Source organism: Delphinapterus leucas, chromosome 1 (assembly GCF_059928025.1).
Source record: "Delphinapterus leucas isolate spDelLeu-1000000601 "Yukka" chromosome 1, BTC_Dleu_Yukka2, whole genome shotgun sequence".
Taxonomy (NCBI): domain Eukaryota; kingdom Metazoa; phylum Chordata; class Mammalia; order Artiodactyla; family Monodontidae; genus Delphinapterus; species Delphinapterus leucas.
Window position 1 is genome coordinate 35356192 of NC_143129.1, and position 23673 is coordinate 35379864.

A 23673-nucleotide genomic window follows, 5' to 3' on the forward strand; every position below is an offset into this window, starting at 1 on the left:
CTCTGTCTGACTTATTTCACTTAGCATAATGCCCTCCTCCAAGTCCTTCCATGTTGCTACAAATGGCAAAATTTCATTCTTTTTTATGGCTGAGTAGTATTTCATATCCATACACCACATCTTCTTTATCCATTCATCTGTGAATGGACTTATAGTTTGCTTCCATACCTTGGCAATTGTAAATAATGCTACTATTAACATTAGGGTACATGTATCTTTTCAAGTTAGTTTTTTTCTTTTTTTTGGATATATACCCAAGAGTGGAATTGTTGGGTCTTATGGTAGTACTATTTTTAGGTTTTTGAGAAACCTCTATGATGTTTTCCACAGCGGCTGCACCAATTTATTGAATATATTCCCACCAACAGTGTAAAAGGCTTGGCTTCCCTTTTCTCCACATTCTTGCTAACATTTGTTACTTGTGTTCTTTTTCATGATAGCCATTCTGACAGGTGTGTGGTGATATCTTATCATGGTTTTCATTTGCATTTCTCTGATGATTAACAATGTTGAGCATCTTTTCCATGTGCCTGTTGGCCATCTGCATTTCTTCTTTGGAAAAATGTCTCTTAGTTCTTCTGCCCATTTTTAAATAAGGCTGTTTGGGTCTTTTAAAAATTAATTAATTAATTAGTTTATTTATTTATTTATTTTTGGCTGCATTGGGTGTTCGTTGCTGCATGTAGGCTTTCTCTAGTTGCGGCGAGAGGGGGTTACTCTTTGTTGTGATGTGCAGGCTTCTTATTGCAGTGGCTTCTCTTGTGGAGCATGGGCGCTAGGCATGCGGGCTTCAGTAGCTGTGGCATGCGGGCTCAGTAGTTGTGGCTTGCGGGCTTTAGAGCGTAGGCTCAGTAGTTGTGGCACACTGGCTTAGTTGCTCCGTGGCATGTGGGATCTTCCTGCACCAGGACTCGAAACTGTGTACCTGCATTGGCTGGCGGATTCTTAACCACTGCACCACCAGGGAAGTCCTGGGCTCTTTGTTTTTTGATGTTGAATTGTAGGAGCTGTTTATTTGGATATTAATTCCTTATCCATATCATTTACAGATATTTTCTCCCCTTTAGTAGGTTGTCTTTTCATTTTGTTGATGGTTTCCTTTGCTGTGCAAAAGCTTTTAAGTTTAATTAGGTCCCATTTGCTTATTTTTGCTCTTATTTTCTTTGCTTTAGGAGACAGGCCCGAAAAAATATTGCTGTGATTTATGTCAAAGTTTTCTTCCTATGTTTTCCTCTAGGAGTTTTATGATTTCTAGTCTTATATTTAGGTCTTTAATCCATTTTGAGTTTATTTTTGTATATGGTATGAGAGAATGTTCTAATTTCATTGTTTTACATGTAGCTTTGCAACTTTCCCAGTGCCACTTATTGAAGAGACTGTCTTCTCCATATAAAGTCATTTAACCCATGTGAGTGTTTACTACATGGTAGACATTTTTCTAAGCACTCGACATGAATTAGTGCCTCATCACAACTCTATATGGTTAATTAGTGTTACCATCATTTTACAGATGAGGAAAATGAAGTCCAGAAAAAATCAAAACATTTTTCAAATTCACATAACACAGACTACTGGGGTTTGAGATCAAGGATTCTAGTCCTCTGCTGACTCCCCATCTCAGGTGAAGTTACCCTTTCTATGCGGACTGACTGGATCCTGAGCAGCAGAGCCCAGGTACTGTCACTTAGCCCACACGGGGGACAGGTGTAAGCCAAAGAGTGCAGCAGAGTTCCATGAATACAGTAATGGTGTCGTGTCTGGTTTAGCAGCAACAGCATAAATAATGACTACAGTTTGACCTAACTACCTGTGCCCAGTGCTGGTTATCCTAGACTCAGCCTTTGGTCTTTTTGAAATCTCATTGTCTAAGATTGTCCTGCCCTGGGTAAGCTGCTGTGTTCTGTTTGGTCTGCAAGATCCTTCCTGATGTAGCTTCCCTCCTATATCAACCTGTGGCTAGAACAGGGTTGCTCCAGCTGCCCTGTTTATGGTCAGCAGTGTTCACTTTCCTACTGCTGTATAATCAGCTAAAATTCAGTCCATAAAACCATCGTGACTTTATTATGTTCATGGAATCTGTGGGTAAACATTTCAGAGTTGACACACACATAGTGTCAATTGACAGCTTGTCTCTGCTCCACTGTATCTGGGAACTCAATCTGGAAAAACTGAAAGACTGGAGTGACTTGAACAGCTGAAAGTCAGAATCACCTGCAGACTTCTTCATTCTCTTGTCTGATCTCAGGGCTGGGATGACTCAAGGTTGGACTCAGCTGGAACTGTGGACTGTAGTGGTTCCCTGTGGCCACTCTCCCCATGGGTTCCATGAGAAAGCATCCTCAGAAGGAGCAGCTGGAGAGCATGCGATCCAAGAAAACCAGGCTGAAACTGACCTGTCCATAGATGATGAATTTCAATCGATTTTTGTCTGGGTTTTTCTTGACATCCAATCAGGTACTTAAAATGAATCAGCAATTTGTACTTCTGTAAATTATGACCACCTTTCCTTTAGGCCATTCGTCATTTTCTATTGATTTTTACAAGTTCACAGGTTGAGTAATTAACTCTTTGTATGCCATATGTATTAAAAATACCCAGTTCCTTTTGATCTTATTTATGGCAGACTTTCTCTTGTATAGATGCATTTTATTTTATGTGGTCTTTTCCTTTGTCGTTTTTGAGGTTCATTGTCTCAATAGAAATGTAAGCTTCTCCAGTTTTGCTGTACAGGGAGACAGTGCTTTGGGAAAGATTGCCAGTGCTCTCCTCACTTGCTGCAAGTAATAATAAATCCTTCCTTCTCTTCATCTTTGGCTTGGTTGTGTCTTTTGGCTTGACAGCTACCAAGAAGCAAACCCAGTTTCTCAGGTAACAAAGACTATCCCAACTCTAAGTCTATATAAAATAATTTTAAATTCCTGTGTTTACTTCTAGCACTATGGTTTCATTTTGTTTAAGTATTTGAACCAACTGGAATTTATTCTGTTAACAGAAGAAAGTACCTAGGTTCCGTTTTTTTTTTTTTTCCCAAATGCTTAACCAATTGTCATATGTGCCTATAATGAATAATCTATCCATGGGAATTTGAATTTGCTGGGGTTGTGAGTCTATGTCTATTGAAATCAAGTAGGACCCTGTGGGGCTCCTGAACACAAAAGCCTTTGTGTCCCATTTCTTGTATGTAGGAAATAGGCTTCATCCAGCCTCCTTGTCCTTCCCTGAGTTCCAAAGGGCAGATGCAAACAGTTGCTAATCAGGGAAGGGAGGGGATGCAGAGACAAGGGAGGAGCAGTCAAGAAACAATAGTGCAGCCTTGGGACAGGGTTCTAGTTTCTCCTCAAGGAATATACATAACAATATCTTTGAGTTCTTTTGCAGGAACTAAGGACCCAGGTGGAGGCTGAGTACAAGATTCCTGGAGCACCTTTATCTCACCACCAACCAATCAGAAGAAAGTCACACACCCTGCAGCCTTCACCCCAAATTTTGCCTATAAAAACTTTCCCCCCCAAACCATCAGGGAATTCAGGATATTTGAGCACGAGCCCCCTTTCTCTTTGCAGTAAACCTTTCTCTGCTCCAAATGCCAATGTTTTTGTTTGTTTGGTCTCACTGTAATGTTTCAGTTTGTATGACCTCACTGTGTTGGGCACACAAACTTGTACTTGGTAACATAATAAAAACAAAAAACTTAACATGGACTGTAACTTCTTTTTTGGATTCTCTATGGCTTCCAGTAATGCTAAACACATCTTAGGTGGTTAATTAATACTCAGTGATAAACTAGAAAACCTTGTGTCAACTTCAGAGGGAGATAATAGAATGATTGGATTGTTGGATTGTGCTGTCTGTAGACCAACAGCAGTTTTCACAGTGATTGGGTCAGGCAGGGAAAACTTTGTGCGTGTGTGCCTGTTGCAATGCATTAGTCGCCCTCTCCTCAACCAGAAAAAAGGGCCAGATAAAAAGTGTAGCTGTTTGTGTCATAGCTAACAAGGGACCCTAGATTCCTTTGACTGCCTAGACCAGAGGTCAGCAATTACTGCCATGGGCCATCTGGCCTGGGGCCCATTTTGTAAATACAATGTTATTGGAACTCAGTCACACCCATCTGTTTACTATTATCTCTAGCTGCTTTTGTGCTTCAGTGGCAGAGTTGAGTAGCTGTGACATAGGCGAAGCCTAAAATATTTACTCTCTGACCCTTTACAGAAAAAGTTTGCTGACCTCTTACTATAGGTTTACAGTAATAATTTTATCAAATATATCCTGAGGGATATGGGACTTCCCTGGTGGCACAGTGATTAAGAATCTGCCTGCCAATGCAGGGGACATAGGCTCAAGCCCTGGTCCAGAAAGATCCCACATTGCCGCGGAGCAACTAAGCCCGTACACCACAACTACTAAGCTTGTGCTCTAGAGCCTGAGAGCCACAACTACTGAGCCCATGTGCCACAACCACTGAAGCCCGTGTGCCTAGAGCCCATGCTCTGCAACAAGAGAAGCCACCACTATGAGAAACCCACACACTGCAAGGAAGAGTAGCCCCCGCTCACCGTAACTAAAGAAAGCCTGCATGCAGCTACAAAGAACCAAAGCAGCCATAAATGAATGAATGAATGAATGAATGAATTTTTTAAAAGATATCCTGAGGGATAAATCAAAGTAGAAATAATTATATTATGTTGTGGTTTTGGTCCTACATGAGATAAGAAGAAAAGCATTTCCAATTATACTGGAATCACTGATTTTTTATTAACAATTCCTTGACAGGAGGATTTTAATATAGACACATATACAGAGTTCTTCATAGGTCAGATGGTGTTCTTAATCATGGCTCCATTGTCACAAGCATTCCGTCCATGCTCCCTCATCTTTTGTTTGCTTCTACAATATGTGTGGAAGATATTTGTGTTTGGTTTTCTTTTATGAACAAAAGGAACCAATTCACACCTATTTTCCAGCAAACTCTCTCTAGGTTAGAGAACTTTAGCTTCTCAAGCAGATAGGCTCGAGTCATGTAAGACTATGCCTAGAGCAGGGTTTCCCAACCTCTGTGCAATTGACATTTGGGCAAATAATTCTTGGTTGTGAGGGTTACCATATACATTTTAGGATGTTTAGCAGCATTCCTGGCATGTGCCTATTAGATGCCAGTAGCACTGCCCCCCACCCCCAATAGTGATAACAAGAATGACTCCAGGGCTTCCCTGGTGGCGCAGTGGTTGAGAGTCCGCCTGCTGATGCGGGGGACACAGGCTTGTGCCCCGGTCTGGGAAGATCCCACATGCCGCGGGAGTGGCTGGGCCTGTGAGCCATGGCTGCTGAGCCTGCGCGTCCGGAGCCTGTGCTCCTCAATGGGAGAGGCCACAACAGTGAGAGGTCAGTGTACAGCAAAAAAAAAAAAAAAAAAAAAAAAAGAATGACTCCAGACATTGCCAAATGTCCCCTGGGGGGCTGAAAAACCATTGGTACAGAGTCTACCCTAGAAACAGTGTGGTCTGTATACCTGCAGCATAAACCGCACCTGGGAGTTTCTTTAAAATGCAGAATCCCAGGCTCCTCCTCAGAACTGCTGAATCAGAGTCTTCACTTTATCAAGGTCCCCCAGGTGATTCCTAAGCACATAACAGTTTGAGAAGCCCTGGTCTAGACATTTTGGGTGTAACAACATTGCAGCTTTCTCCTTCCACTCCTTCATAAAGTGTAGTAACTCTGCTTCCTTAATGTCTACTTGGTTTCAACTTTTTGAGCACATACCTTGGCCCAGTACTGTATTAAAGGACAGTGTGCTGACCTGGGAAGAGAAAGGTTTTTGTCATCAGACAGACCTGGGTTCAAAAGAAGGTTCTGTTCCTGTGGGTCGGGGAAATTATTTAATCTCTGTGTCAGTGTCCTTATCTGAAAAATTTCTGGTTTGTGCTTCAGAATGTGAAGATTTTCTGAGGAGGTTGTCATCAAAAGATAAGCAGACTGTCTACAAGAGACCCACTTCAGACCTAGGGACACATATAGACTGAAAGTGAGGAGATGGAAAAAGATATTCCATGCAAATGGAAATCAAAAGAAAGCTGGAGTAGCAATTCTCATATCAGACAAAATAGACTTTAAAATAAAGACTATTACAAGAGACAAAGAAGGACACTACATAATTATCAAAGGATCAGTCCAGACGAAGATATAACAATTGTAAATCTTTATGCACCCAACATAGGAACACCTCAATACATAAGGCAAATGCTAACAGCCATAAAAGGGGAAATTGACAGTAACACAATCATAGTAGGGGACTTTAACACCCCACTTTCACCAATGGACAGATCATCCAAAATGAAAATAAATAAGGAAACACAACCTTTAAATGATACATTAAACAAGATGGACTTCATTGATATTTATAGGACATTCCATCCAAAAACAACAGCATACACTTTCTTCTCAAGTGCTCATGGAACATTCTTCAGGATAGATCATATCTTGGGTCACAAATCAAGACTTGATATTTTATGAAAATTGAAATAGTATCAAGTATCTTTTCTGAACACAACGCTATGAGACTAGATATCAGGTACAGGAAAAAGTCTGCAAAAAATACAAACACATGGAGGCTAAACAACAGACTACTTAATAACCAAGAGATCACTGAAGAAATCAAAGAGGAAATCAAAAAATACCTAGAAACAAACGACAATGAAAGCATGACAACCCAATACTTATGGGATGCAGCAAAAGCAACCCTAAGAGGGAAGTTTATAGTCGTACAATTGTACCTCAAGAACCAAGAAACATCCCAAATGAACAACCTAACAGTACACCCAAAGCAATTAGAGAAAGAAGAACAAAAATCCCCCAAATTTAGCAGAAGGAAAGAAATCATAAAGATCAGATCAGAAATAAATGAAAAAGAAATGCAGGAAATGATAGCAAAGATCAATAAGACTAAAAGCTGGTTCTTTGAGAAGATAAACAAAATTGATAAACCATTAGCCAGACTCACCAAGAAAAAAAGGGAGAAGACTCAAATCAATAGAATTAGAAATGAAAAAGGAGAAGTAACACATGACACTGCAGAAATACAAAGGATCAAGAGAGATTACTAAAAGCAACTATATGCCAATAAAATGGACGACCTGGAAGAAAAAGACACATTCTTAGAAAAGCACAACCTTCTGAGACTGAACCAGGAAGAAATAGAAAATATAAACAGACCAATTACAAGCACTGTGATTGAGACTGTGATTAAAAATCTTCCAACAAACAAAAGCCCAGGACCAGATGGCTTCACAGGTGAATCTATCAAACATTTAGAGAAGAGCTAACACCTACCCTTCTCAAACTCTTCCAAAATATAGCAGAGGGAGGAACACTTCCAAACTCATTCTATGAGGCCACCATCACCGTGGTACCAAAACCAGAAAAATATATTACAAAGAAAGAAAACTGAAGGCCAATATCACTGATGAACATAGATACAAAAATCCTCAACAAAATAGAAGGAAACAGAATCCAACAGCACATTAAAAGGATCATACACCATGATCAAGTGGGATTTATCCCAGGAATGCAAGGATTCTTCAATATATGCAAATCAATCAATGTGATACACCATATTAACAAATTGAAGAATAAAAACCATATGATCATCTCAATAGGTGCAGAAAAAGCTTTTGACAAGATTCAACACCCATTTATGATAAAAACCTTCCAGAAAGTAGGCATAGAGGGAAGCTACCTCAACATAATAGAGGCCATATATGACTAACCCACAGCCAACATTGTTCTCAATGGTGAAAAACTGAAACCATTTTCACTAAGATCAGGAACAAGACAAAGTTGCCCACTCATACCACTGTTATTCAACATAGTTTTGGAAGTTTTAGCCACAGCAATCAGAGAAGAAAAAGAAATAAAAGGAATCCAAATCAGAAAAGAAGTAAAGCTGTCAGTGTTTGCAGATGACATGATACTATACATAGAGAATTCAAAAGATGTTACCAGAAAATTACTAGAGCTAATCAATGAATTTGGTAAAGTAGCAGGATACAAAATTAATGCACAGAAATCTCTAGCATTCCTATACATTAATGACGAAAAATCTGAAAGAGAAATTAAGGAAACACTCCCATTTACCATTGCAACAAAAAGAATAAAATATCTAGGAATAAACCTACCTAAGGAGACAGAAGACTTGTATGCAGAAAACTATAAGACCCTGATGAAAGAAATTAAAGATGATACAAACAGATGGAGAGATATACCATGTTCTTGGATTGGAAGAATCAACATTGTGAAAATGACTCTACTACCCAAAGCAATCTACAGATTCAATGCGATCCCTATCAAACTACCAAAGGCATTTTTCACAGAATTAGAAAAAAAGTTTCACAATTTGTATGGAAACAAAAAAGACCCTGAATAGCCAAAGCAATCTTGAGAAAGAAAAACGGAGCTGGAGGAATCAGGATCCCTGACTTCAGACTCTACTACAAAACTACGGTAATCAAGACAGTATGGCACTGGCACAAAAACAGAAATACAGATCAATGGAACAGAATAGAAAGCCCAGAGATAAACCCATGCACATATGGTCACCCTATTTTTGATAAAGGAGGCAAGAATATACAATGGAGAAAAGACAGCCTCTTCAATAAGTGGTTCTAGGAAAACTGGACAGCTACATGTAAAAGAATGAAATTAGAACATTCCCTAACACCATACACAAAAATAAACTCAAAATGGATTAAAGACCTAAATGTAAGGCCAGGCACTATTAAACTCTTGGAGGAAAAAATAGGCAGAACACTCTATGATATAAATCACAGCAAGATCCTTTTTGACCCACATCCTAGAGAAATTGAAAGAAAAGCAAAAATAAACAAATGAGACCTAATGAAACTTAAAAGAGTTTGCACAGCAAAGGAGACCATAAACAAGACCAAAACACAACCCTCAGAATGGGAGAAAATATTTGCAAATGAAGCCACTGACAAAGGATTAATCTCCAAAATTTACAAGCAGGTCATACAACTCAATATCAAAGAAAAACCAACCCAATCCAAAAATGGGCAGAAGACCTGAATAGACATTTCTCCAAAGGAGATATACAGGTTGTCAACAAACACATGAAAGGATGCTCAACATCACTAATCATTAGAGAAATGCAAATCAAAACTACAATGTGGTATCACCTCACACCAGTCAGAATGGCCATCATCAAAAAATCTACAAACAATAAATACTGGAGAGGGTGTGGAGAAAAGGGAACCATCTTGCACTGTTAGTGGGAATGTAAATTGATACAGCCACTATGGGAACAGTATGGAGGTTCCTTAAAAAGCTAAAAATAGAACTACCATATGTCCCAGCCCTCCCACTACTGGGTATATACCCTGAGAAAACCATAATTCAAAGAGTCATGTACCACAATGTTCATTGCAGCTCTATTTACAATAGCCAGGACATGGAAGCAATCTAAGTGTCCATCGACAGATGAATGGATAAAGAAGATGTGGCAAATATATACAATGGAATATTACTCAGCCATAAAAAGAAACGAAATTTAGTTATTTGTAGTGAGGTGGAAGGACCTAGAGTCTGTCATACAGAGTGAAGTAAGTCAGAAAGAGAAAAACAAATACCGTATGTTAATACATATATATGGAATTAAAAAAATGGTTTTGAAGAACCAAGGCCAGGGCAGGAATAGAGACACAGATGTAGAGAATGGACTTGAGGACACGGGGAGGGGGAAGGGTAAGCTGGGACGAACTGAGAGAGTGGCATGGACTTTTATATACTACCAAATGTAAAATAGATAGCTAGTGGGAAGCAGCCTCATAGCACATGGAGATCAGCTCGGTACTTTGTGACCACCTGGAGGGGTGGGATAGCGATGGTGGGAGGGAGACCCAAGAGGGAGGAGATATGGGGATATATGTATAGGTATAGCTGGTTCACTTTGTTATAAAACAGAAACTAACAGACCATTGTAAAGCAATTATACTCCAATAAAGATGTTAAAAAAAAAAGATCAGCAGACTTTTTCAAAATTTAAACTCACTTATATAAGATTCTCACAAGTGATGAAATCACAGATGCAGCAAGTTTCCAACTAACAGAACCATACCTGGAATTGCTTCCTTTACACTCTGGACTCCAGCTAGTTCAGAACCCCAGTGGTCTCCATTGACATTGAAGTCAGAGTTGACAAATACCACCAGGTGGCACCAACACCACTTTGATTGATTGAGAAATGGTCAAGTAGTTTGTTGCTAATAAATATAAATCTCCCAAATTTTAAAGTTCCTAATAGGTGTATCTGGAAGTTCTGAAAAGTCTAGCTCTAGATAAAGGGACGATCAGATATAAATGTTGAGGAAAAAGTAGATAGACTATTAAATGCATCTCCTTGACATGAATACAGACCAGTCCACAGAAAATAACTGCAGAGACCTTGAAAACAGCAAAGCATCATAAAGTAAAGCACAGTCCTCCCAGCTCCTGGTGTTGCCATGGCAACTGGAGCCATCATAAAGGTACAAGTGGCCCTGGTGAATTCTGGGAGCAGCGTTGGGGAGTGAGGACCACAGACTACAATGTGGCCAAGGAAGTCAGGAGAGGGAGAATTTCTAGAAGCAGAAGTAAAACAAGTCCAAGATGTTGATATTATTTTACCTTTATATGATGCCTTTTACCAAAAAACAAGCACTGCACGAGTAATATTCATCCCCGAGAACCTAGTTCAGATAGCCCATCCACCACCGTGCCTCTCATACACTAAGCTATGGTATTAGAATGGCTTTTCAGGGACCAAAATCAGATTAACATTTGAAAATCAACAGTGTAGATTTCTGGGTCACCAAGAAACAAGAATCTGAGAGGGACTGGGGGTCAGTGGGCAAGAGTCTTCCTTGAATTGATGCAGCTTCTATGATACCTTGGAAGGGGTGCTGTGGATGGGGAACAAAAGATTTCCAGTCATTGAAAATGACCAGCCCCAATCATAAAACAAAATGGATAATATCTTGTGAATTTAAGTGTCATGGTTCCCTCTAAGTGTCATTAACAAATGAATTAATGAATGAATAAGTCATTATTAAGACAGTGAACACATCCTCAACTTCTTTGCATTTACTTTTTCAAAGATTCCTATTCGTTTGAAGATAGCAAGGAGGTTGTTGAAATACAAAAACAGAAGTGAAGACACTGGAAAACAATGAAGACGTCATAACAGACCAGGACTTTGGTGTCCAAAGCACCTTCAGACAAATGACTAACAAAAAAATATTTAAGTCGTGAAAATCAGATCAAATAAAAGGCAAAACTAATGAATAACTACAAGTATTAGTGATTGTATATAGACTCAGATTTCTGAAGACCTCTCAGAAAAGGAGATTTCAGGTTGAAACCTGAAGAAATTAACCAGGTGAGTGAGGGGCGAAGAGGGGGTGTTGCTCTGCATGTAAGAGGGTGGGAGTGGGTGCGGGTGGAAAAGAGAGCAGAGCTGCCCCTCCCTTTATTCTTCAGAATTAATTATATTAGAATTGGGTGTCTTGAAAACTCCAGAGTTTGGAAACTCCAAATCCCTTCTAAGATAAGCCAAGTTTTAGGGTACAAATGTGAAGAGATTTTTTGGCACAGTTGTGAAGAGAGCTTTTCTGAGTTTGGCCTGAGACAAAGGCCTTTTAGTGACTTTATTCTCCTATGGGGGGTGGGGAAGGAAGGGATGACTGACTTCAAAGTACTCTATGGATATTTGCCTTTAGCTACAGAGTCACTTAGATTGACTCTTTCCAGCTGCAGTTCTCAAGGGCCCCTTTAAGTCTTGATTCAAGGTTGGGTTATCATTCCTTAAATGGTTTTGAGGTTAAAATCTTACGACTTTACCCTCAACCTTTGAAAAACTACAACTTCCCCCAAATCAGAGTTGTGGACATTTCTTAATATGGATGCCCCCTGTCATTCAGCTGAGTCACTGAGATCCCTGTACCAGCCCAACCTTCAGAGCCACAGAGAAGCCCCAACTGGCCAGAGCTGGGACCCTTCCCTGTGAAACCATGCAGGGCCCTGTGGGGCTTCCGGGCATGGAGGCCTTTTTATCTCCCATTCCTTGTAGGCAAGACTCAAGCTTCCATGACCTTCCCTGAGTTCCAAAGGGCAGATTCAGCAGTTGCTAATCAAGAGAGGAGCAGACTCTTGAAACCACCTGAGGCAACATTAAAGGGACCAGAGAAGCTCATCAAGATTAGAAGACTGATCACCTGAGACCCTGCACACACCCTAATCTTGTCAGCAACTTTAGAGACAACCAGACCCAGTGTCGTGGCTGTTTTGAAACTTTGCAGAAGAAAGAAGAATGCAAGACTGTTACTGCCTTGATCTTTATGCATACCCTGGACCACGAGTCCCAACTATAGTCCTGTCCCTATGCCCCACAGAGGGGTCACAGTTCTTGAGGAGCTAGCCTGCTGTGTTCCCCTCTCTGCCTGGCAAAGAATAAAGCCACCTTTTCTTTCTCCTCGAAAACTCTGTCTCCGTATCTCATTTCAGCATTGGTGTACAAACAGCCAAGATTTTGGCATCACCTGCACCCAGCAGTGATGAAAACCTTGAGTGCGTCACTTATTTCTGTTGGGAGAGATGAGCAGCTGAAGGGATTAAATGATCTAGGGTATAATTTGGGAGCGTTCCCCATGTATCAGGGCCATTTAAAATACTTTTTCTCATCTTACCTGACTCAGAGACAAATTGATTTAGTTTGACTTAGTTTCAGACAATTTGGCATCCTTTTTTTTTCTTTTTCAATAACCAGTAGTTGTTTGACACAGAGCTAGAAACTGCCCACGTAACTTTTGACTCCTTAGACCATATCAGGTAACTTGATTACAAGTACTAGGGAATCTTGGACTTGATAGACCAGCCATTCAGAGGGCTGTGAGCCAGCCTGGACTTCAACTCAACTTGGTTTAATGGACTAAGTGGTAGAAGGCAGGAAAAAGTATCAGTCTCCACAGAAAGTAGGAAGCCAGTTGAGAAAAACTGAAGTTCTCAGTAAAACCTCCAGGAGTCAGGCAGAAACTGCCCTCGAGCTTCGTTGGGGATGCTTTCAACCTGCCCATCTCTCAGAGGAGTAGGGAAAGGACTATAGACCAGTGTCTCTGTGGGTAGGTATTATCAGGAAGCCCAGAAAGGGGGTGGGTGTTGTGGACCCCAGAATGACGATCATGAGTGGTATCTTATTTCACTCCCTATGGAATATTTTTTTCTAGTTTGACGGCAATCCCAATTTTTTGTTTCCTTTTCTTTTTTCATTTCATTTCCTTCTTCATTTCTGGTGTGAAATGAAGTTCATATTTTATGGCAAGACAAGGAAAATTTAAACTTAAAAAAATTTCTCGGCTCCTCTGGTGGCACAGTGGTTGAGAATCCGCCTGCTAATGCAGGGGACATGGTTCGATCACTGGTCTGGGAAGATCCCACATGCGGCAGAGCAACTAAGCCCGTGTACCACAACTACTGAGCCTGTGCTCTAGAGCCTGTGAGCCACAACTACTGAGCCTGTGTGCTGCAACTACTGAAGCCCATGTGCCTAGAGCCTGTGGTCCTCAACAAGAGAAGCCACCTCAATGAGAAGCCTGTGCACTGCAACGAAGAGTAGCCCCCGCTCACAGCAACTAGAGAAAACCCACCACAGCAACAAAGACCCAACTCAGCCAAAAATAAATAAATTTATTTTTAAAAATTTCTCTGCCCTTTGGCCTCCTCTCTGCCCCCCACTGTGCACTGTGTATCTGTAATATGCATCAACCAAACTCCCTCATTGGCAGAATCACCTGCTCAGCCATAAAGAGCAACATCTTCCTAGCACGAACAAGGCAACTCCTTAAAAAACAACATTCCTTCTTGATCTTTCAAGGGACTGCTTAGATCTGGATTGTGTAAACTGTCAATAATACGTTGTTTAATGTACAGCCCTCTGTCTCAAAAAACTTATATCACTGTGCCTTGACTTCTAATGGGCAGAACAGTTCTCAGAGCTCTCTGAGATGCTCTTCCTGGGTTATAATCCTCAAATTTGGCTGGCATAAAATTTTTCCATTTCTTTCTTAGATCGACTGATTAATTTTTTGTTGACACTGTTTTACTTTTTAAATAGAGGTTGCAGTCCTCAAGGGCAAAGGATTGAGAGTATCTTTTACTGTGTGATCCTTGACATGGTTAACAAAACATTAAATTTAAGAGGAAACCAGATTGGGAACCAGAATCCTTTAAGAAAACTATCTCATTCCCTCCCTGATCAAATTAGCTTGTCTGTAGTCTTATTGAAAAGTAAGATATCTAAGAAATACCTGAAACAAAACAAAATGAAATGAAATCTGAAATCAACTTTTAATGTGAAATGTAATTATGAGCAGTGCTTTCTTATCCCAAGATGGTGGTTTCTGCCTCTGCAGCAGGTGGGAATCTTTCCCAGTGATCTCACATCTCCTACACTGGCCTCTGCACAGCCACTGTTGAATTCTGGGAAACATTTTCTATTAATGTTTAAGAAAGGGAGTAAACCTTGATTTCAATACTGACCACATCACAGTCAATGTGCTAAGTGATGATGATGACTTAAGTAAAGAAAAATAATTTAGAAAATGTAGTGATAAATGTATGTACCAGGTGTGCACTAAGAAAGGACTCTGATGGGTGTGGTCATACCTGACCAGGGGAGAGGGAAGCACTTGGCCTGTTTGATTTTTTTTTCCAATTTTATTGAGAAATAATTAAGATATAACATTGTATTAGTTTAAGGTGTACAACCTACTGATTTAATAAATGTATATGTTGTGAAATGATTACCACAGTAAATTTAGTTAACATGCATCACCTCACATAATCATGACTTTTTCTTGTGGTGAGAATTTTTAAGCTATAGTTTCTTGGAACCTTTCAAATATACTCTACAGTATTGTTAACTATAGTCACCATGCCCTATATTACATCCCTGAACTTATTTATCTTATAACTGAAAGTTTGTACCTTTTGGCCACCTTCACCCATTTCACCCACCTCCCACATCCCACCTCTGGCAACCACCAAGGTTAATGTAGTTAGAATTTGTTTTTGGCTTAAATGCTTTGGACTCATATACAATAATGATTTAAAATCAAAGTAGCAAACATTTACTGAAAGCAATGAGCCAAGCTTTGTGCTACGTTATCTCCATGAAAGGTATTATTTAAACCTCACAATAATCCCATGAAGTAGGAGCAATCATGATCCCCATTTTAGCAATGAGGAAATTGAGAGGTGAAAGATTAAGAAAGATCACCTGGCAAACAAGAAGAAAGCCGGGAATTGAACACTACTTGGTCAGACTTGAGAACTCAGTCTCCATCACAAACATCCCCCCTATCATCACCTGCAGGGGTCTTAAATTCCAATCAAATTGAACAACTTGACTTTCCCTGAACAGACGCACATCTCCTGCCCAAAGCCTTGTTACTGCTGACCCTTCTTTCTGAAGTGCCCTCCTTTGGGGGCAGGTTTCCCTGGTGGTTGGCCTGGAATCCCTACATCATAGTCATCCCATGTGGCCCACTTAGTCCTACTAAATCCACAGTGAAGTTGGGGGAGCTTGGGAACCTGCATGTCCAAATTGGAGGTGTCTTGCTCTTGGATTCACAAACTTTAAAAATCCTAACATTAAGTTAAAAATTTTAAATTTAAGTATTAACATTTTTTGTTTACATATATGTTTCTCCTACTAGACATTTCCTTACAGCAAGAACCTTGTTTTGTATACCTAGAGTTTAATACAACCTGGCATTAAAGAAACAGACATCCTCATTCTTAAAACACTCCCATTATGCCCAGTTACATATTGGATAAATCCTAGCTTCCATGGTGTGTTACACAAGTTTCTCAATGATCTAACTACCTGTCTAGCCTCGTTTCTTGGGACTCTTTACACCAGAAGCTACAGATTTTATTTATGTTTTATGAAGTTTCTTCATGTGTGCCTGTGCCCTGTGCACATAGCCTGTTTCAGTGAATGGTGCTTTTGTATGTGGATTTTCAATTCACTCTAAGCCAAGTATAGTTGAGTTCCAGCTCAAGCCAAGCTTAACATTCCTCAGACTCTCAGAATTCCTGTGCTCACTAGTCTTCTTCCATGGACACTCCTAATTAGCCCAAGAAAATAAAGCTCCCTGCCCAATAGTTGTCCTGCAGACACATAGTAAATACCAGCTGGGCATATCTGGCAAAATTTCCAGCCATGAAAGCAGAAGTTTTGGGCTGCAAGAAAACAGATTTATTTATTTGGATATGGGACTGGATGGGCCTCTGGAAACTTTTCCAAATCCTAGTGCCATTTTTAGCATTTTTTAGAGACATAAACTAATTTAACCGCATGGCACAGAAATAGATTCTATGCAGCAAAGTCCGGGATGACTGCTTCTTCTCTGTGCAACTGGCCTGTGTTTGGGGTTCAGCTGACAGTTGCCACACCTTGCCAAACACTGTGGATTCCAAAACAGCTTTGCCTAGAGCAGGGGGGTCAACAAAATTTTTCTCAAAGGGTCAGATGCAAATATTTTAGGCCTATGGTCTCTGTCACAGTTCTGCCATTATAGCTCAATATGTGTATGAATGGGCATGGCTATGTTCCAATAAAACTTTAGTTATGAACACCAAAATTTCAATTTAAAATAATTTTCACATATCTTGAAATATCATTCTTTTTTAGTTTTTTTTCCCCAACTATTTGAAAATGTAGAAACCATTCTTAGCTTGTGAGTAGTAGAAAAACAGGTGGAAGCCTGAATTTGGCCATGGGCCACAGTTTGCTGAACCTGGCTGATTAGTGACTCTGCTTTTGGCACTCATCAACCACGCTTGGAGGGCTCATTAAACAAGATTAAACTGCCTCACCCTGACAGTTTCCAATTCAGAAAATTGAGGGAGGGGCCTAAATACTTCTAACAGGCTCCTGGGGGATTTGTTGCTGTAGGTCTGGTCAACACACAGTTTGAGAAACACTGGTCTAGATCGCTAGAAATGCCGCTGTCTCATTTTATTCAAGGGCTGAGAGTTTCAGCCCTGCTGACAGTCACTGTTGTGTGATGGCTTACAGCTGTCATCCACATGCCGGATCAGCTCTGACTGTGGTCCAGAAAGTCTAGGCAGACGTCCACCAGAGGTGGCTTGGGGCAAGAGGGAGACAAGACAAAAGAATTCATATCCAGGCCAAGCAGCAAGATGAGAACAGAGTAAGTCACCGATTCTGGGAGAGCCTGAGGTTCCTAGGAGTGCCTGGGAAGAGATCTCTTAAACCTCGTATGGGGCTTGAGTCCTGTTACTGAGGTACAAGAACCTTAGCCCCAACAGGCTGGAGAGTCAGGGAGTAGGCCCTGGAAGAGTATGAAGTCTGGGGGTGTATAGGACCAGGGACTGAACTTTCCTTGATCTCTGCAGAAACCTTCTTCACCGGATTATGTGAAAACAGAATCCAAGTGGGTTTGGGGTAGTTATTTGTTTTTAAAATGTGATTGATATATGTTTTACTTTGTGGTTGTTTTTTGTCACCAAAGTGCTTTCATGGTGGTTTGGAATCCAGGGACCTGTGTATCTGAATTTTGGAGCACCACATAGTTATGTGACATGCTCAGTCCCTCTGTGATCTAGATTCCCATTACTACTGTAAAGGAGGAAAAACTTTTTCCATACTCTCTTAGGTTCAATCCCTGGGAGCCTGCAAATTAAACTAACAAAAGACAGATTAACAAGAGAAAAGGCATGCAGCTTTCATTCATATTTATGTGCAGGATGAGCTCACAGAGAAGAAGTGAAGCTCAAAGAAATGGTTAGACTCTGGAGTTTATACATCATTTTAACAAAGGAAAAGGGTTTGGGCTTCAAGGAATGATAAACCGTGAAGTAGCTAGGAAATACAGTTGACCATTGAAAAACATTGATTTCAACTGCTCAGGTTCACCGACATGCAGAATTTTTTCTTTTTCTTTTTTTTTAAATTTATTTTTTTATACAGAAGGTTCTTATTAGTTATCCATTTTATACATATTAGTGTATATATGTCAATCCCAATCTCCCAATTCATCCCACCATCACCACCACCATCCCTGCCACTTTCCCCCCTTGGTGTCCATATGTTTGTTCTCTGCATCTGTGTCTCTATTCCTGCCCTGAAAACCGGTCCATCTGTACCATTTTTCTAGGTTCCACATATATGCGTTAATATACAATAATTGTTTTTCTCTTTCTGACTTACTTCACTCTGTATGACAGTCTCCAGATCCATCCACATCTCTACAAATGACCCAATTTTGTTCCTTTTTATGGCTGAATAATATTCCATTGTATATATGTACTACATCTTCTTTATCCCTTCGTCTGTCGATGGGCATTTAGGTTACTTCTATGACCTGGCTATTGTAAATAGTGCTGCAATGAATATTGGGGTGCATGTGTCTTTTTGAATTATGGTTTTCTCTGGGTATAGGCCCAGTAGTGGGATTGCTGGGTCATATGGTAATTCTATTTTTAGTTTTTTGAGGAACCTCCATACTGTTCTCCATAGTGGCTATATCAATTTACATTCCCACCAAGAGTGCAAGAGGGTTCCCTTTTCTCCACACCCTCTCCAGCATTTGTTGTTTGTAGATTTTCTGATGATTCCCACTCTAACTGGTGTGAAGTGATTCCTCATTGAAGTTTGGATTTGCATTTCTCTAATAATTAGTGAGTTGAGCGGGGTTTTGTGTGCTTTTGGCCACCTGTATGTCTCCTTTGGAGAAATGTCTATTTAGGTCTTCTGCCCATTTTTTGTTTAGGTTGTTTGTTTTTTTAATATTGAGCTGCATGAGCTATTTATATATTTTGGACACTAATCCTTTGTCCATTGATTTGTTTGCAAATATTTTCTCTCATTTTGAGGGTTGCCTTTTCATCTTGTTTGTAGTTTCCTTTGCTTTACAAAAGATTTTAAGTTTGATTAGGTCCCATTTGTTTATTTTTGTTTTTATTTCCATTACTCTAGGAGGTGGATCAGAAAAGATCTTGCTGTGATTTATGTCAAAGAGTGTTCTTCCTTTGTTTTCCTCTAAGAGTTTTATAGTGTCCAGTCTTACATTTAGGTCTCTAATCCATTTTGAGTTTGTTTTTGTGTATGGTGTTAGGGAGTGTTTTAATTTCATTCTTTCACATGTAGCTGTCCAGTTTCCCCAGCACCACTTATTGAAGAGACTGTCTTTTCACCATTGTATATCCTTGCCTCCTTTGTCTTAGATTAATTGACCATAGGTGCTTGGATTTATCTCTGGGCTTTCTATCCTGTTACATTGATCTATATTTCTGTTTTTGTGCCAGTACCATATTGTCTTGGTTACTGTAGCTTTGTAGTAGAGTCTGAAGTCAGGGAGTCTGATTCCTCCAGCTCCATTTTTTTCACCCAAGACTGCTCTGGCTATTCAGGGTCTTTTGTGTCTCCATACAAATTTTAAGATTTTTTGTTCTAGTTCTGTAAAAAATGCCACTGGTAATTTGATAGGGATTGCATTGAATCTGTAGATTGCTTTGGGTAGTATTGTCATTTTCACAATGTTGATTCTTCCAATCCAAGAACATGGTATATCTCTCCATCTGTTTGAGACATCTTTGATTTCTTTCATTAGTGTCTTATAGTCTTCTGAGTACAGGTCTTTTACACCTTTAGGTAGGTTTATTCCTAGCTATTTTACTCTTTTTGTTGCAATGGTGAATGGGATTGTTCCCTTAATTTCTCTTTCTGATCTTTCATTGTTAGTGCATAAGAATGCAAGAGATTTCTGTGTATTAATTTTGTATCCTGCAACTTTAGATTCATTGATTAGCTCTAGTAGTATTCTGGAGGCATCTTTAGTGTTCTCTATGTATAGTACCATGTCATCTTCAAACAGTGACAGATTTACTTCTTCTTTTCCAATTTGGATTCCTTTTATTTCTTTTTCTTCTCTGTTTGCCATGGCTAGGACTTCCAAAACTATGTTGAATAATAGTGGTGAGAGTGGACATCCGTGTCTTGCTCCTGATCTTAGAGGAAATGCTTTCCGTTTTTCACCATTGAGAATGATGTTTGCTGTGGTTTTGTCATATATGACCTTTATTATGTTGAGGTAGGTTCCCTCTATGCCCACTTTCTGGAGAGTTTTTATCATAAATGGGTATTGAATTTTGTCAAAAGATTTTTCTGCCTCTATTGAGACAATCATATGGTTTTTATTCTTCAATTTGTTAATATGGTGTATCACATTGATTGATTTGCATATATTGAAGAATCCTTGCATTCCTGGGATAAATCCCACTTGATCATGGTGTATGATCCTTTTAATGTGCTGCTGGATTCTGTTTGCTAGTATTTTGTTGAGGATTTTTGCATCTATATTTATCAGTGATATTGGTCTGTAATTTCTTTTTCCTGTAGTATCTTTGTCTGGTTTTGGTATCAGGGTGATGGTGGACTCATAGAATGAGTTTGGGAGTTTTCCTTCCTCTGTAATTGTTTGGAAGAGTTTGAGAAGGATGGGTGTTAGCTCTTCTCTAAATGTTTGACAGAATTCACCTGTGAAGGAATCTGGTCCTGGACTTTTGTTTGTTGGAAGATTTTTAATCACAGTTTCAATTTCATTCCTTGCTATTGGTCTGTTCATATTTTCTATTTCTTCCTGGTTCAGTCTTGGAAGGTTATACTTTTCTAAGAATTTCTCCATTTCTTCCAGGTTGTCAATTTTATTGGCATAGAGTTGCTTGTAGTAGTCTCTTAGGATGCTTTGTATTTCTGCGGTATCCATTGTAACTTCTCCTTTTTCTTTTCTAATTTTATTGATTTGAGTCCTCTCCCTCTTTTTCTTGATGAGTCTGGCTAAAGGTTTATCAACTTTGTCTATCTTCTCAAAGAACCAGCTTTTAGTTGTATTGATCTTTGGTATTGCTTTCTTTGTTTCTATTTCATTTATTTCTACTCTGGTCTTTATGATTTCTTTCCTTCTGCTAACTTTGGGTTTTGTTTGTTCTTTCTGTTGTTCCTTTAGGTGTAATGTTAGATTATTTATTTGAGATTTTTCTTTTTCTTGAAGTAGGCTTGTAAAACTATAAATTTCACTCTTAGAACTGCTTTTGCTGCATCCCATAGGTTTTGGATCAGCTTGTTTTCATTGTCATTTGTCTCTAGGTATTTTTTGATTTCCTCTTTGATTTCTTCAGTGATCTCTTGGTTATTTAGTAACGTATGGTTTAGCTTCCATGTTTTGTGTCTTTTCCGTTGTTTTTGCCTCTAAATATTTTCTAATCTCATTGTATTTTGGTTAGAAAAGATGTTTGATATGATTTCAATTTCCTTAAATTTACTGAGGCTTGATTTGTGACCCAAGGTGTTATCTGTCCTGGAGAATGTTCCATGTGCACTTGAGAAGAAAGTGTAATCTGCTGTTTTTGGATGGAATGTCCTATAAATATCAATTAAGTCTATCTGGTCTATTGTGTCATTTAAAGCTTGTGTTTCCTTATTTATTTTCATTTTGGATGATCTGTCCATTGGTGTAAGTGAGGTGTTAAAGTCCTCCACTATTGTTGTGTTACTGTCAATTTCCTCCTTTATAGCTGTTAGCAGTTGCCTCATGTATTGAGGTGCTCCTATTTTGGGTGCATATATATTTATAATTGTTATATCTTCTTCTTGGATTCATCCCTTGAGCATTATGTAGTCTCATTCCTTGTCTCTTGTAACATTCTTTATTTTAAAGTCTATTTTATCTGATGTGAGTATTGCTACTCCACCTTTCTTTTGATTTCCATTTGCATGGAATATCTTTTTCCATCCCCTCCCCCTCACTCTCAGTCTGTATGTGTCCCTAGGTCTGCAGTGGGACTCTTGTAAACAGCATATATATGGGCCTTGTTTTTGTTTCCATTCTGTGAGCCTGTGTTCTTTGGTTGGAGCATTTAATCCATTCATGTTTAAGGTACTTATCGATATGTATGTCCCTATTACCATCTTCTTAACTGTTATGGGTTTGTTTTTGTAGGTCCTTTTCTTCTCTTGTGTTTCCTGCTTAGAGAAGTTCCTTTAGCATTTGTTGTAGAGCTGGTTTGGTGGTGCTGAATTCTCTTAGCTTTTGCTTGTCTGAAAAGTTTTTGATTTCTCTGTCAAATCTGAATGAGATTCTTGCTGGGTAGAGTAATCTTGGTTGTAGGTTCTTCCCTTTCATCACTTTAAATATATCATGCTGCTCCCTTCTGGCTTGTAGAGTTTCAGCTGAGAAATCAGCTCTCAACCTTATGGGACTTCCCTTGTATATTATTTGTCATTTTTCCCTTGCTGCTTTCAATAATTTTTCTTTGTCTTTAATTTTTGTCAATTTGATTACTATGTGTCTCAGCATGTTTCTCCTTGGGTTTATCCTGCCTGCGACTCTCTGCACTTCCTAGACTTGGATGCCTATTTCCTTTTCCATGTTAGGGAAATTTTCAACTATAATGTCTTCAAATATTTTCTCAAGTCCTTTCTCTCTCTTCTCCTTCTGGGACCCCTATAATGTGAATGTTGTTGTGTTTAATGTTGTCCCAGAGGTCTGTTAGGCTGTCTTCATTTCTTTTCATTCTTTTTTCTTTATTCTGTTCTGCAGCAGTGAATTCCACCATTCTGTCTTCCAAGTCACTTATCCATTCTTCTGCCTCAGATATTCTATTTATTCCTTCTAATGTATTTTTCATTTCAGTTATTGTATTGTTCACCTCTCTTTGTTTGTTCTTTAATTCTTCCAGGTGTTTGTTCTTTAATTCTTCTAGTTCTTTGTTAAACATTTCTTGCATCTTCTTGATCTTTGCCTCATTCTTTTTCCAGGGTCCTGGATCATCTTCACTATCATTATTTTGAATTCTTTTTCTGGAAGGTTACTTGTCTCCACTTAATTTAGTTGTTTTTCTGGAGTTTTATCTTGTTTCTTCATGTGGTACAAATCCTCTGCCTTTTCATTTTGTCTATCTTTCTGTGAATGTGGTTTTCCTTCCACAGGCTGCAGAATTGTAGTTCTTGCTTTTGCTGTCTGTCCTCTCCAGACTTTTTTCAGTAGTAAATATTACGCTACTCTATGATCCACGGTTGGGTGAATATTTGGCTGGTTGAATTCAGGCATGTGGAACTGAAGATATAGAGGCTCATTTATAAGTTATACATGGATTTTCCACTTTGCAGAGGGTTGGCACCCCTAACCCTTGCATTTGTTCAAGGGTCAATTGTATATGAAGAAACTAATGGAAGAGAAGTTTTATTTTAGTAAGGACTGTTTAGGCAACCTCCTCTCTCCACCTCTGGTGAGAAGTTGCTCTACTCTTCCTGGTAGAGGGGGGCACCTTCACACAGGGAAATTTATGGCATGATTTTAGGTATATAAGGGAAAGCAGAGAACTCTTCCTGCATCTATTGATTCTCAGTTGCCTTCAGCTCAAAATAATCCTTATAACAATAAGCCTTATGACATATTTTGGGGTGGCATATCCTGATCCCTTCAATATCATCACCACTGGTTTGGAAGCCAGCCTGCTGGGGTATGATTAAAGTTTCCCCGCTTATTCTGGGACTTTGGTAAAGTTATTTAAAATTCTCTAAGTCTCAAAACCCTCATCTGT